The sequence below is a fragment of the Meles meles genome, chromosome 5 (genome assembly GCF_922984935.1).
Source record: "Meles meles chromosome 5, mMelMel3.1 paternal haplotype, whole genome shotgun sequence".
In the NCBI taxonomy this organism is placed as follows: Eukaryota; Metazoa; Chordata; class Mammalia; order Carnivora; family Mustelidae; genus Meles; species Meles meles.
In genome coordinates, this window is record NC_060070.1 from 48,660,775 (window position 1) to 48,674,992 (window position 14,218).

General features: G+C 36.3%; 1 long non-coding RNA gene across 1 annotated transcript in view; it reads left to right on the plus strand.

Annotated features, from left to right (window-relative positions):
- LOC123942727 overlaps positions 1-14,218 on the plus strand; it is a 31,328-nt gene that overhangs the window by 16,180 nt on the left and 930 nt on the right. The gene's annotated exons all lie outside the window — the stretch shown is intronic.

Consider the following 14,218-nt stretch of genomic DNA (forward strand, 5'->3'; position numbering starts at 1 on the left):
TTCTTCTTCTATTTTTTTTAAACTTTTACCCTTTCCTCTTTTAAAGTTTTTTAACTAGTTTATCTTAACAATACCTTTCATAAAAAAATAAAATAATAATAATCTTTTTTGAACCTTCATTATTATAGTCATATTTTATCCTTCATTGTATCTAACTTTATTTTTGTATACACATAGGGATTTTTCTTCTAAAAAATTTGGGGTACAACTTCTAATAGATCAAAATATGCCCTAAATCTAGCTCTGGGCTTATTTTAGTCTCCAGCCCGAGCACAATCTCTCCACTTTCTTTTTCTTTATTCTCCCAACCAACTAACTTTATCAACTTTTTTAGAAATTAAAATTTTTTTTTTTCATCTTTATAAGCATATTCCATCCCTTCATTGTGTTTACCCTTATAAGTGTTTTTCATTCTTTAAAATTTTGGGAGGTAGTTTCTTCTAAGAGATCAAAATACCCCCCAAATTAAGTGGGTGACACTGTTCTGGTCACCAGTCCAATATATATATATTTTTCTTTTTTATATATTTTTAAATTTGTTTTCTTTTTTTTTCTGAACTTCTTTTTATCCCCTTTCTCCGCCCCCCCCCCCCATGATTTGGGGTCTCTTCTTATTTGGCTAACGTGCATTTTCCTGGGGTCTTTGCCACCCTTTTAGTATTTTATTTGCTCCTACATATATTCTTATCTGGACAAAATGACAAGGTGGAAAAACTCATCACAAAAAAAAGAATAAGAGGCAATACCGAAGGCTGGGGACCTAATCAATACAGACATTGGTAATATGTCAGATCTAGAGTTCAGAACAACAATTCTCAAGGTTCTAGCCAGGCTTGAAAAAGGCATGGAAGGAATCAGAGATAATACCTGTCTGGAGAGATAAAAGCCATTTCTGGAAAACTAAAAGAACTAAAATCTAACCAAGTTGAAATCAAAGAAGCTACTAATGAGGTGCAATGAAAAATGGAGGCTCTTACTGCTAGAATAAATGAGGCAGAAGAAAGAATTAGTGATATAGAAGACCAAATGACAGAGAATAAAGAAGCTGAGCAAAAGAGGGACAAACAGCCACTGGACCACAGGGGAGAATTCGAGAGATAAGAGGCACCATAAGACAAAACAATATTGGAATAATTGGGATTCCAGAAGAAGAAGAAAGAGAGAGGGGAGCAGAGGTATATTGGAGAGAATTATTGGAGAGAATTTCCCTAATATGGGAAAGGGAATAAGCATCAAAATTCAGGAGGTGCAGAGAAGCGCTCTCATAATCAATAAGAATAGGTCCAAACCGCGTCACCTAATAGTAAAATTTACAAGTCTTAGTGACAAGGAGAAAATCCTGAAAGCAGCCCGGGAAAAGAAGTTTGTAACTTACAATGGTAAAAATATTAGATTGGCAGCAGACTTATCCACAGAGACCTGACAGGCCAGAAAGAACTGGCATGATATATTCAGAGCACTGAACGAGAAAAACATGCAGCCAAGAATACTATTTCCAGCTAGGCTATCAATGAAAATAGAAAGAGAGATAAAAAACTTCCAGGACAAACAAAAACTGAAAGAATTTGCAAACACCAAACCAGCTCTACAGGAAATATTGAAAGGGGTCCTCTAAGCAAAGAGAGACCCTAAAAGTAGTAGATCAGAAAGGAACAGACAATATACAGTAACAGTCACCTTATAGGCAATACAATGGCACTAAACTCATATCTCTCAATAGTTACCCAGAATGTAAATGGGCTAAATGCCCCAATCAAAACACACAGGGTATCAGAATGGATAAAAAAGCAAAACCCATCAAAATGCTGCCTACAAGAAACTCATTTTAGACCCAAATACACCTCCAGATTTAAAGTGAGGGGGTGGAAAATAATTTACCATGCTAATGGACATCAGAAGAAGGCTGGGGTGGCAACCCTGATATCAGATCAATTAGACTTTAAGCCAAAGACTATAACAAGAGATGAGGAAGGACACTATATCATACTCAAAGGGTCTTTCCAACAAGAAGATCTAACAATTTTAAATATCTGTGCCCCTAACATGGGAGCAGGCAACTACATAAACCAATTAATAACAAAATCAAAGAAACACATCAACAATAATACAATAATAGTAGGGGACTTTAGCACTCCCCTCACTGAAATGGACAGATCATCCAAGCAAAAGATCAACAAGGAAATAAAGGCCTTAAATGACACACTGGACCAGATGGACATCACAGATATATTCAGAACATTTCATCCCAAAGCAACAGAATACACATTCTTCTCTAGTGCACATGGAACATTCTCCAGAATAGATCACATCCTGGGTCACAAATCAGGTCTCAACTGGTATCAAAAGATTGGGATCATTCCCTGCATATTTTCAGAAAACAATGCTCTGAAGCTAGAACTCAATCACAAGAGGAAAGCTGGAAAGAACCCAAATACATGGAGACTAAACAGCATCCTTTTAAAGAATGAATGGGTCAACCAAGAAATTAAGGAAGAATTGAAAAAATTCGTGGAAACAAATGATAATGAAAACACAATGGTTCAAAATCCATGCATGGGACAGCAAAGGCAGTCCTGAGAGGAAAATATATAGCAGTACAAGCCTTTCTCAAGAAACAAGAAAGGTCTCAAATACAAAACCTAACCCTACACCTAAAGGAGCTAGAGAAAGAACAACAAAAAAGGCTAAATCCAGCAGGAGAAGATAAATCATAAAGATCAGAGCAGAAATCAATGAAATAGAAACAAACAAACAAACAAAAAACAACAGAACAAATCAATGAAACTAGGAGCTGGTTCTTTGAAAGAATTAATAAGATTGATAAACCCCTGGCCAGACTTATCAAAAAGAAAAGAGAAAGAACCCAAATAAATAAAATCATGAATGAAAGAGGAGAGATTACAACCAACACCAAAGAAATACAAACAATTATAAGAACATATTATGAACAAATCTATGGCAACAAATTTCACAATCTGGAAGAAATGGATGCATTCCTGGAGACATATAAACTACCAGAACTGAAACAGGAAGAAACAGAAAACCTGAACAGACCTATAACCAGTAAGGAGATTGACACAGTCATCAAAAATCTCCAAACAAACAAAAGTCCTGGGGACTTCTACCAAACACTGAAAGAAGAATTAATTCCTATTCTACTGAAACTGTTCCAAAAAATAGAAATGGAAGGAAAACTTCCAAATTCATTTTATGAGGACAGCATCACCTTGATCCCAAAACCAGTCAAGGATCTCATCAAAAAAGAGAATTACAGGGGCACCTGGGTGGCTCAGTGGTTTAAGCTGCTGCCTTCGGCTCAGGTCATGATCTCAGGGTCCTGGGATCGAGTCCCACATCAGGCTCTCTGCTCAGCAGGGAGCCTGCTTCCCTCTCACTCTCTCTGCCTGCCTCTCTGCCTACTTGTGATCTCTCTCTGTCAAATAAATAAATAAAAATCTTAAAAAAAAAGAGAATTACAGACCAATATCCTTGATGAACACAGCTGCAAAAATTCTCACCAAAATACTAGCCAATAGGATCCAACAGTATGTTAAAAGGATTATTCACCAGGGGCACTTGGGTGGCTCAGTGAGTTAAAGCCTCTGCCTTCGGCTCAGATCATGATCCCCGGGTCCTGGGATCGAGCTCCACATCAGGCTCTCTGCTCAGCAGGGAGCCTGCTTCCTCCTCTCTCTCTCTCTCTCTGCCTCCCTCTCTGCCTACTTGTGATCTCTATCTGTCAAGTAAATAAATAAAATCTTAAAAAAAAAATAGGATTATTCACCAAAACCAAGTGGGATTTACTCCAGGGCTGCAAGGTTGGTTCAACATCCGCAAATCAATCAATGTGATACAAAAATTAATAAAAGAAAGAACAAGAACTATATGATACTCTCAACAGATGCTGAAAAAGCATTTGACAAAGTACAGCATCCCTTCCTGATCAAAACTCTTCAAAGTGTAGGGATAGAGGGCACTTACCTCAATATCATCAAAGGCATCTATGAAAAACCCACCAAAAATATCATTCTCAATGGAGAAAAACTGAACGCTTTTCTGCTAAGGTCAAGAACATGGCAGGGATGTCCATTATCACCACTGCTATTCAACATAGTAGAAGTCCTAGTCTCAGCAATCAGACAACAAAAAGAAATTAAAGGCATCCAAATTGGCAAAGAAGAAGTCAAACTATCACTTTTTGCAGATGATATGATACTATATGTGGAAAACCCAAAAGGCTCCACTCCAAAACTGCTAGAAGTTGTACAGGAATTCAGTAAAGTGTCAGGATCTAAAATCAATGCACAGAAATCAGTTGCATTTCTCTACACCAACAACAAGACAGAAGAAACAGAAATTAAGGAGTCAATCCCAATTACAATTGCACCCAAAACCATAAGATACCTAGGAATAAACCTAACCAAAGAGGTAAGGAATCTATACTCAGAAAACTATAAAGTACTCATGATAGAAATTGAGGAAGACACAAAGAAATGGAAAAATGTTCCATCCTCATGGTTTGAAAGAACAAATAATTGTGAAATGTCCATGCTACCTAAAGCAATCTACATATTTAATGCAATCTCTATCAAAATCCTGTCCATTTTTTTCAAGGAAATGGAACAAATAATCATAAAATCAATAAGGAACCAGAAAAGACCTCGAATAGTCAAAGGAATATCAAAAAACAAAGCCAATGTTGGTGGCATCACAATTCCAGACACCAAGCTCTATTACAAAGCTGTCATCACCAAGACAGTATGGTACTGGCACAAAAATAGAAACACAGATCAATGGAACAGAATAGAGAGGCCAGAAATAGACCCTTAACTCTATGGTCAACTAATCTTTGACAAAGCAGGAAAGAATGTCCAATGGAAAAAAGACAACCTCTTTAATAAATGGCGTTGGGAAAATTGGACAGCCACATGCAGAGAAATGAAATTGGACCATTTCCTTACACCACACACGAAAATAGACTCAAAATGGATGAAGGACCTCAATGTGAGAAAGAAATCCATCGAAATCCTTGAGGAGAACACAGGCAGCAACTTCTTTGACCTCAGCCACAGCAAGTTCTTCCTAGGAACATTGCCAAAGGTAAGGGAAGCAAGGGCAAAAATGAACTATTGGGACCTCATCAAGATCAAAAGCTTTTGCACAGCAAAGCAAACAGTTAATAAAACTAAAAGACAACTGACAGAATTGGAGAAGATATTTGCAAACGACATATCAGATAAAGGGCTAGTGTCCAAAATCTATAAAGAGCTTATCAAACTCAACACCCAAAGAACAAATAATCCAATCAAGAAATGGGCAGAGGACATGAACAGATATTTCTGCAATGAAGATATCCAGATGGCCAACAGACACATGAAAAAGTGCTCCACATCACTCAGCATCAGAGAAATACAAATCAAAACCACAATGAGATATCACCTCACATCAGTCAGAATGGCTAAAATTAACAAGTCAGGAAATGAGAGATTCTGGCGAGGATGCGGAGAAAGGGGAACCCTCTTACACTGTTAGTGGGAATGCAAACTGGTGCAACCACTCTGGAAAACAGCATGGAGGTTCCTCAAAAAGTTGAAAATAAAGCTACCCTACGACCTAGCAATTGCACTACTGGGTATGTACCCTAAAGATACAAACGTAGTGATCCAAAGGAACACATGCACCCAAATGTTTATAGCAGCAATGTCCACAATAGCCAAACTATGGAAAGAACCTAGATGTCCATCAACAGATGAATGGATAAAGAAGAGGTGGTATATATACACAATGGAATACTATGCAGCCATCAAAAGAAATGAAATCTTGCCATTTGCGATGATAGGAATGGAACTAGAGGGTATCATGCTTAGTGAAATAAGTCAATCGGAGAAAGACAACTATCATATGATCTCCCTGATATGAGGATGTGGACATGCAACATGGGGGGTTGCAAAACAAACTGAGGGTTGCTGGGGGGAGGGGGGGTTGAGAGAGGGGGAGGGGGTTTATGGACATTGGGGAGGGTATGTGCTGTGGAGAGTGCTGTGAAGTGTGTAAACCTGGCGATTCACAGACCTGTACCCCTGGGGATTAAAAATTCATTATATGTTTATAAAAAAATTAATAAAAAATAAATAATATATATAAAAAGAAAACTATAGATTCATATGCAATTGTAAGAAATAATACATAGATATACATGGACCCATTTCTCAATTCCCCCCAAAGGTAACACCTTGCAGAACTAGAGTATGTATATCACAACTAGGATGCTGACATTGATACAGTCAATTACGAAATAATCCCTTACTACAGGATCTTTCACATTGTCCTTTACAGGCACATCCATTTCTCATCTACCCCTATCCCTTGCTTAACCCATGGGAACCACTGATCTGTTCGCCATTTCTATAATTTTGTCATTTCAAGAATGCTATAAAAATGGAACCGTGTAGTATGTTTTCTTTTCTTTTCTAAAAGCTTTTATTTATTTATTTGAGAGAGATACAGTGAGAGAGAGCACGAGAGAGGAGAAGGTCAGAGGGAGAAGCAATGTGATGGTGGAGCTGGGAGCCTGATGTGGGACACAATCCTTGGACTCCAGGATCATGACCTGAGCCGAAGGAGTCGGTTAATCAACTGAGCCACTCAAGAGCCCTGTTACCTTTTTGATTGGCTTTTTCCACACAGCATAATTCTCTGGAGATTCATCCAGATCATTCTGTGTAGCAATAATTTACTTTATTGCTCAGTAGTATTTCATGGTATGGATGTACCACAGTGTGTTTAACCATTCATCTGTTGAACATCTGGGATTTTTCCAGTTTGGGTCTGTTATGAACAAAGCTGATATAAAAATTTGTGTTTAGTTTGTGGTCAAGTTTTTGTATAAACATGTCTTTTTTCTCTGGAGAAAAATATATCCAGTAGTATAGTTACTGGGCCACATGATAGTTGCATAGTTACTTTTTTGTAAAGTTTTAAATTTTTTTTCTTAGTTTCAGAGGTAGAATTTAGTGATTCATCACCTACATGTAACACCCAGCGCTCATTACACCACGTGCCCTCCTTAAAACTATACTTTCAGGGATCATTTCTATAGTTTGTTATATTAAGTTCCCTCCTTAATGTCCATCACCCAATTACCCTTTCCTCCACCCACCTCCCCTCCAGCACTCCGCAGTTTGTTTCCCAGAATTCAGCATCTCTTATGGTTTGCCTCCCTCTCTACTTCCATCTTATTTTTCCTTTCCTTTCCCTATGTTCATCTGTCTAGTTTCTTAAATTCCACATGAGTACATGTTTACTTTTAAAAAGAAACATCCAAACAGTTTTTGCAGAGTGGCTATAGCATTTTATGCTTCCAGCAGCAATACACAAGAGATCCAAGTCCTCTGTATCCTTGCCAACAGTCTATGTTACTACTGTTTTTTATTTTAGCCATTCTCATAGATTCACAGTGATGTCTTATTGTGGTTTCAATTTGTATTACCCTAATAGGTGATGATACCAAACATCTTTCATGTACTTATTATTTGCCATCTGTGTATTCTCTTCCATAAAATATCTCTTCATGTCTTTTGCCCATTTTCTAATAGGATTTTGATGTCGTTGTTGTTGCTGTGTTTGGAGAATTTTAATATATTCTAGAAATCAGTCCTTTGTAAGATATGTGGTTTGCACATATTTTGTCTCAGCCTGTAGTTTGTCTTTCATCTTCTTAACAGAATCTTGTGTGAGCCAAAATTTTTAATTTTGATGAAGTACAGTTTAGTTGCTTCTTTTTATAGATTGTGTATTTGGTTTCAAGTCTAAGAACTCTGCCTGGCCTTAGATGTTGAAGATTTCCTCCTATGTTTTTCTAAAAATTTTAGTTTTGTCTTGCATTTAAGCCTGTGATCTCATTTTATTTAATTTTTGTATACAGTGTGAGACATAGGACTAAGTTCTTTCTCCTCCTTCCTCTCCCTTCCCCCCTTCTCCTCTTCTCCTCTTTCTTCTTCTTCTTCCTCTTCCTACTCTTTTTCCTTCCTGTTCCTCTTCTTCTTTCTGCCTCTCTTGTTCTCTCTCCATGCCAATGAATGTTCAATTGCTTTAATACCATTTGTTGGAAAAGCTGTATTTCCTCCATTGAAATGTTTTTGCAGCTTTGTCAAAAATTGACTTCTCATATTTATATAAGTATAGTTCTGTGTTTGGTTTTAATGATCTATGTATCTATCCCTACATATATACCACAGGATAAATTACTGTAGCCATGTAATAAGTCTTAAAATCAGATAGATTTGCTCCTCTCATTTTATTTTTTTTTTGAAATTATTTTACCTATATTAACTCCTTTGCCTTTACACATGAATTTTAGAATACCTTTGCCTATATGTACAAATAGTGTCACTAGGATTTTGCTAAAAAAAGATGTTAAATTTATATATCAATTTCAGAGAGAACTTGTCCTTGGTCAGATATATGGTTTGCACATATTTCGTCCCAGCCTGTAGTTTGTCTTAATTATGTCTGGTATTTCAATCCATGAACATAGTATGTCTCCCCATTTATTTAAACCTTTTATTTCTTTCACCAGCATTTTGTAGTTTTTCGTTTAAATCCTACACATGTATTGCTAGATTTATATCTGAGTATTTCATATTTTGAGCAATTGTAAATTGTATTGTGTTTTTAATTTTGGTGTCTGTGTGCTCTCTGCCAGTATATGGAAGTACAATAGACTTTTATATGTTTGCTTTATGTCCTATGACCTTGCTGGAATCAGTAGCTCTTATAGTCTTTTTGTAGGTTACTTGAGATTTTCTATGTAGATCACGATGTTATCCGTAAATAGGAACAGTTTTATTTCTTCATTCCTGACATGTATGCTTGTTATTTCCTCTTCTTGCCTTATTGTGTTGACTAGAACTTTAAGCACTATGATGAATTACAATAGTAAGAGGGGTCATCTTTACTTTATTCCTGATGTTAGGGGGAAATTACTCAGTCTTTCATCATTAAGTATAATATTAGCTATAGTTTTTTTTTTTTTAGATGCTTTTTCTTAAGCTAAGGAAGCTCTCCTATATTTCTGTTTTGATATGAATTTTTAACATGAATCGTTTTTGAGTTTTGTCTAATTTTCTATGTCAATGATATGATCATGTCATTTATCATCTTTGGCTTGTTAATATGGTAGAATTCAGTGACTGATTTTTGAATATTGAATTAGGCTTGCATTTATGGAATAAACCCCACTTAGTTATAGTGTATAACTCTTTTTATACATTACTGAATTCTATTTGATAATATTTTGCTATGTGTTTTTCCATCTATATTCATGAGCAATATTAGTCTTTTTTCTTTTTTTGTACTGTTTTTATATATATATATATATATATATTTTTTTTTGGCATCAAGATAACACTAGTCTCATAAAATGAGTTGGAAGATGTTCCCTTCTCTTCTATTTTTTGCAAAACAGTGTGTAGAACTGGCTTTAATTCTTACATATACTTGGTAAAAGACTCTAGAGTGAAAACATTTTCATGAAATGAAATGAAATGAAAATATTTTTGCGGGAGTTTTAAGTTATGAATTTGTCTTCTCTGTCTTTTAATTGGTGTATTTATATTTAATACAATTATCGACAAATTAGAACCTAAGTCTGACATTTTCCTCTTGGTTTCTGTTTGTTTCCTCAGTTTTTCATTTCTATTTTTATACTCTACCTTCCTGTGGGTTACTTGCATATATTTTAAGAATTCCATTTTTATTTATCTATAGTATTTTTTTAGTGTATCCCTTTGTGTAACTATAAAAATGGTTTTCATATGTCTAGGTATTATTCTATTATATGTGCATAACATCACAATCTACTTATGTTGACATTTTACAAGTTTGGGTGAAGTATAGGAATCCTCCCATTACATCCCTTTATCCTATCAAATTTATAATATACTTGTGTTAAATGTTTCCTTTACATTCACTTAGAAGTGCAAAATACAATATGAAAACTTTTGCTTCACCCACCAAACTAATTTAGAAAATTCAAAAGGAGAAGAAAAGTGTGTCTCTTTATTTTTTTTTCCCCATTTTATTTATTTTTTTCGAAAAGTGTGTCTCTTTAACCCATATTTCTGCTTGTTGTACTGTTCATCCTTCCTGATGGTCTAAGGTTCTTTCTTTTATTATTTCATTCTTCTTAGCAACTTTACTTAGCTATACTTTTAGGGTAGGTCTATTGGCAACAAACTCTTTTGTTTTCCTTCTGAGAATTTCTTGATTTTTCCTTCATTCCTGAAGAATATTTTTCTTGAGGATGGGATTCAGAGTTGACAGTTATTTTCTTTCAGCACTTTAAAAATATTATGTCACTTCAAGTTTAATTATGATGTATCTGGAAGTGGATTTTTTTGGCTTTATTCTATTTATGGTTTGCTAAGCTTCTTGAATCTGTTACTTTATGTCTTTTATGAAATTTGGGAAGTTGTCAACCATTATTACTTCAAGCTGGGTAAAGTATAAGTTTAAAAAGTATATGATTTCAGCACCACTTTCTTTCTTCTCCCCTTCCAGGATTCCAATGACACAAATGTTAGTATTCTATTATAGTCCCATAGGCCCCTGAGTCTCTCTTCCTCCCCTGCCCCCTTCTCCCTCTACTGTATTTTCTCTTGGTTTGTTGCTCATATTGGTTAATTTCTTTCTTTCTTATTTTATTTCTTTTTCTTTCTTTATTCCTTCCTTTTTTTCTTTCCTTTCATGTTGGCTAATTTCTATTGTTCTAGCTTCTTGTTCATTGGTTCTTTCCTCTGCCCCTTCCCCTCTGCTGTTAGGCCTATCTCCTGAGCTTTTTATTTCAGTTGTTATATTTTTAATTTCTAAAATTTAAATTTGTTTCTTTTTGATAACTTCTATTTCTTTGCTGCGGGCTTTAAAAAATCTTGATTCATTAGCATTTCTGGGTTGCTGATTTTTCAACTTATAGATAGGGAAAGGAGGTTAGCTGTTCTGGTTTTGAGGGCTGGCACTCTCTTTCTATGCCCCTTCCCCTAGAATTATCTCTTAAGTCAAGCCCTGCTAGTCTACATGGGTTCCTAGTCTGCCAGCTTGCCTTCTTACATGATATCAGTATCCTCCAGATAAGAGGTTTCTGTTTGTCAGAACATCCTTTATTGTTCTTAGCCTCCCCAGCAACCAGAATGAACACCCGACACCAGATGCTCCACAAAATTAATGAATGAAGGAAGGAATGACATGAATTTTTAAAATGAATTATAAGATAATCTTTTCAATATTTGTTTAGATACATTCATCAATGGGCCCTCATTAGCTCCATTAGGCAAAACTTTCACTTTAGAATTGCTTTAATGTCCCCAATTTGGAAACATATTTGGTCACCCTATAATTTCCACCATTTCCCCCTTTGCTTTGCCCTTTTGAACCTACAGACATAAAAGCCCCTTATAAGTGTAGACACATGAAATCCCCTGATCTAATTCATATATTTTTTAGGCTAAACATCACCCTTTCCTCATAAAATGTGATTTTCAGACCCTTTATCATCCACAGTCCCCATCTTCTGGAAGTTCCCTGGATTATTACATTCTCTACTTGACCCTGGAAGTTGGAGAGCAAAAGAAAAGTGAGAGCTTTACTCATGTAAAGTGAGTAGAAAGTCAGAGCTTTTTTTTTTTTTTTTAACTCTTCCCAATCTTTTTAGTATTTCTTCCTATTTCTCCTTCCATTGAGCCACATAATATATTCTGCCCCTGAAGTGGGATATGGAAGAGGAGTGGAAGCTGACAAACATAGTAGAATGGGGATCATCTCTGGGATTTATCTGGTCATTTAATGCCTATTAACATAGCCCACAATTGCACTGGTTCCTTTCTTTGTCTACCATTGGACAGTGCAGGTTCTTACTGAGTTTGTGGCCATGAAAATCCCCAAGGGTTGTGCAGTTGCTATTTGAGGCACATATTCAGGATTAAAAATGTATCTTTTTCCTTAAAATAACTTGTTAATAACTAAAGCATTTAAACTCTTAGATTTGACTCTGGCAACAATTTATATCTAACTGGCAAATACTGTTTAAATTTCTTATTTGATATGAATTGTCAAGTTGCTTTTATTTATATAAAACCTCCAACCCACTTCATTCTATTTGCTTACACTTTATCAGGTTGTCCAAATGGGCAGAAGACATAAACAGACACTTCTCCAAAGAAGACATACAAATGGCTAACAGACACATGAAGAAATGCTCATCATTAGCGTTCAGGGAGATTCAAACCAAAACCACATTGAGATACCACCTTACACCAGTTGAATGGCCAAAATTAGCAAGACAGTAAACAACAAGTGTTGGGGAGGATGTGGAGAAAGGGGAACCCTCTTATACTGTTGGTGGGAATGCAAGCTGGTGCAGCCACTTTGGAAAACAGTGTGAAGATTCCTTAAGAAATTAAAAAGAGATCTACCTTATGACCTTGCAATTGCACTACTGGGTATTTACCCCACAGATACAGATGTAGTGAAAAGAAGGGCCATCTGTACCCCAATGTTCATAGCAGCAATGGCCACAGTCAACAAACTGTGGAAAGAGCGGAAATGCCCTTCAACAGATGAATGGATAAAGAAGATATGGTCCATAGGTACAATGGAGTATTATGCCTCCATCAGAAAGGATGAATACCTAATTTTTGTATCAACATGGATAGGACTGGAAGAGATTATGCCGAGTGAAATAAGTCAAGCAGAGAGAGTGAATTATCGTATGGTTTCATTTACTTGTGGAGCATAAGGAACAACATGGAGGCCATTGGGAGATGGAGAGGAGAAGTGAGTTGGGGGAAATCTGAGGTGGAGACAAACCATGAGAGACTATGGAATCTGAAAAAGAACCTGAGGGTTTTGAAGGGTCAGGGGTGGGAGGTTGGGGGAACAGGTGGTGGGTAATAGGGAGGGCACGTTTTGCATGGAGCACTGGGTGTTGTGCAAAAACAGTGAATACTGCTATGCTGAAAAAATAAATAAAATTTAAAAAAAATGGGTAGAAGATATGAACAGACACTTCTCCAAAGAAGACATACAAATGGCTAACAGACACATGAAGAAATGCTCATCATCATTAGCCATCAGGGAGATTCAAATCAAAACTACATTGAGATACCACCTTATACCAGTTAGAATGGCCAAAATTAGCAAGACAATAAACAACAAGTGTTGGAGAGGATGTAGAGAAAGAGGAACCCTCTTATATTTTTGGTGGGAATGCAAGCTGGTGCAGCCACTTTGGAAAACAGTGTGAAGATTCCTTAAGAAATTAAAAATAGAGCTACCCTATGACCCCACAATTGCACTACTGGGTATCTACTCCAAAGATACAGAGGTAGTGAACAGAAGGACCATCTGTACCCCAATGTTCATAGCAGTAATGGCCACAATCACCAAACTGTGGAGGGAGCCGAGATGCTCTTCAACGGATGAATGGATAAAGATATGGTCCATATATACAATGGAGTATTATGCCTCACTCAGAAAGGATGAATACCCAACTTTTGTATCAACATGGATGGGACTGGAAGAGATTATGCTGAGTGAAACAAATCAAGCAGAGAGTCAATTATCATATGGTTTCACTTACTTGTGGAGGATAAGGAATTATATGGACATTGCGAGAAGGAGAGGAGAAGGGAGTTGGGGGAAATTGGAGGGGGATAGGAACCATGAAAGACTGTGGACTCTGAGAAACAATGTGATGGTTTTGGATGGAAGGCGGTTGGGGCTTGAGCGAGCCTGGGGTGGGTATTACGGAGGGCACATATTGCATGGAACGCTGGGTGTCATGCATAAACAATGAATGTTGGAACACTTAGAAAAACAACATTTAAAAAAAACCCTCATTTTTCTTAATAGAAAGTGGCTATTTCATATTCTTTCTCAGAGTGAATGGTTTGGATCCCCTAAAGAACAATCAATTTATCTGTTTTCTAAAAGTGAAAAATGTTTGAGTCACACTGTTCAGGGTATGTCCACTTAAATGTATTGATTATGATAATATCTTATTTGTGAGTTTAGAATATTTCATTATTTCTCAACTTTTTCTTTTTCTTTTCAGTGCCTGATAGGAGCTAAGACTTGGTTTCAAATTATTCTAGTAAATATTACTTTTTGGTTTATAATTTTGGCTCTTGGTATTTAGGGATTCCTATTGTAAGATATGCTGAGA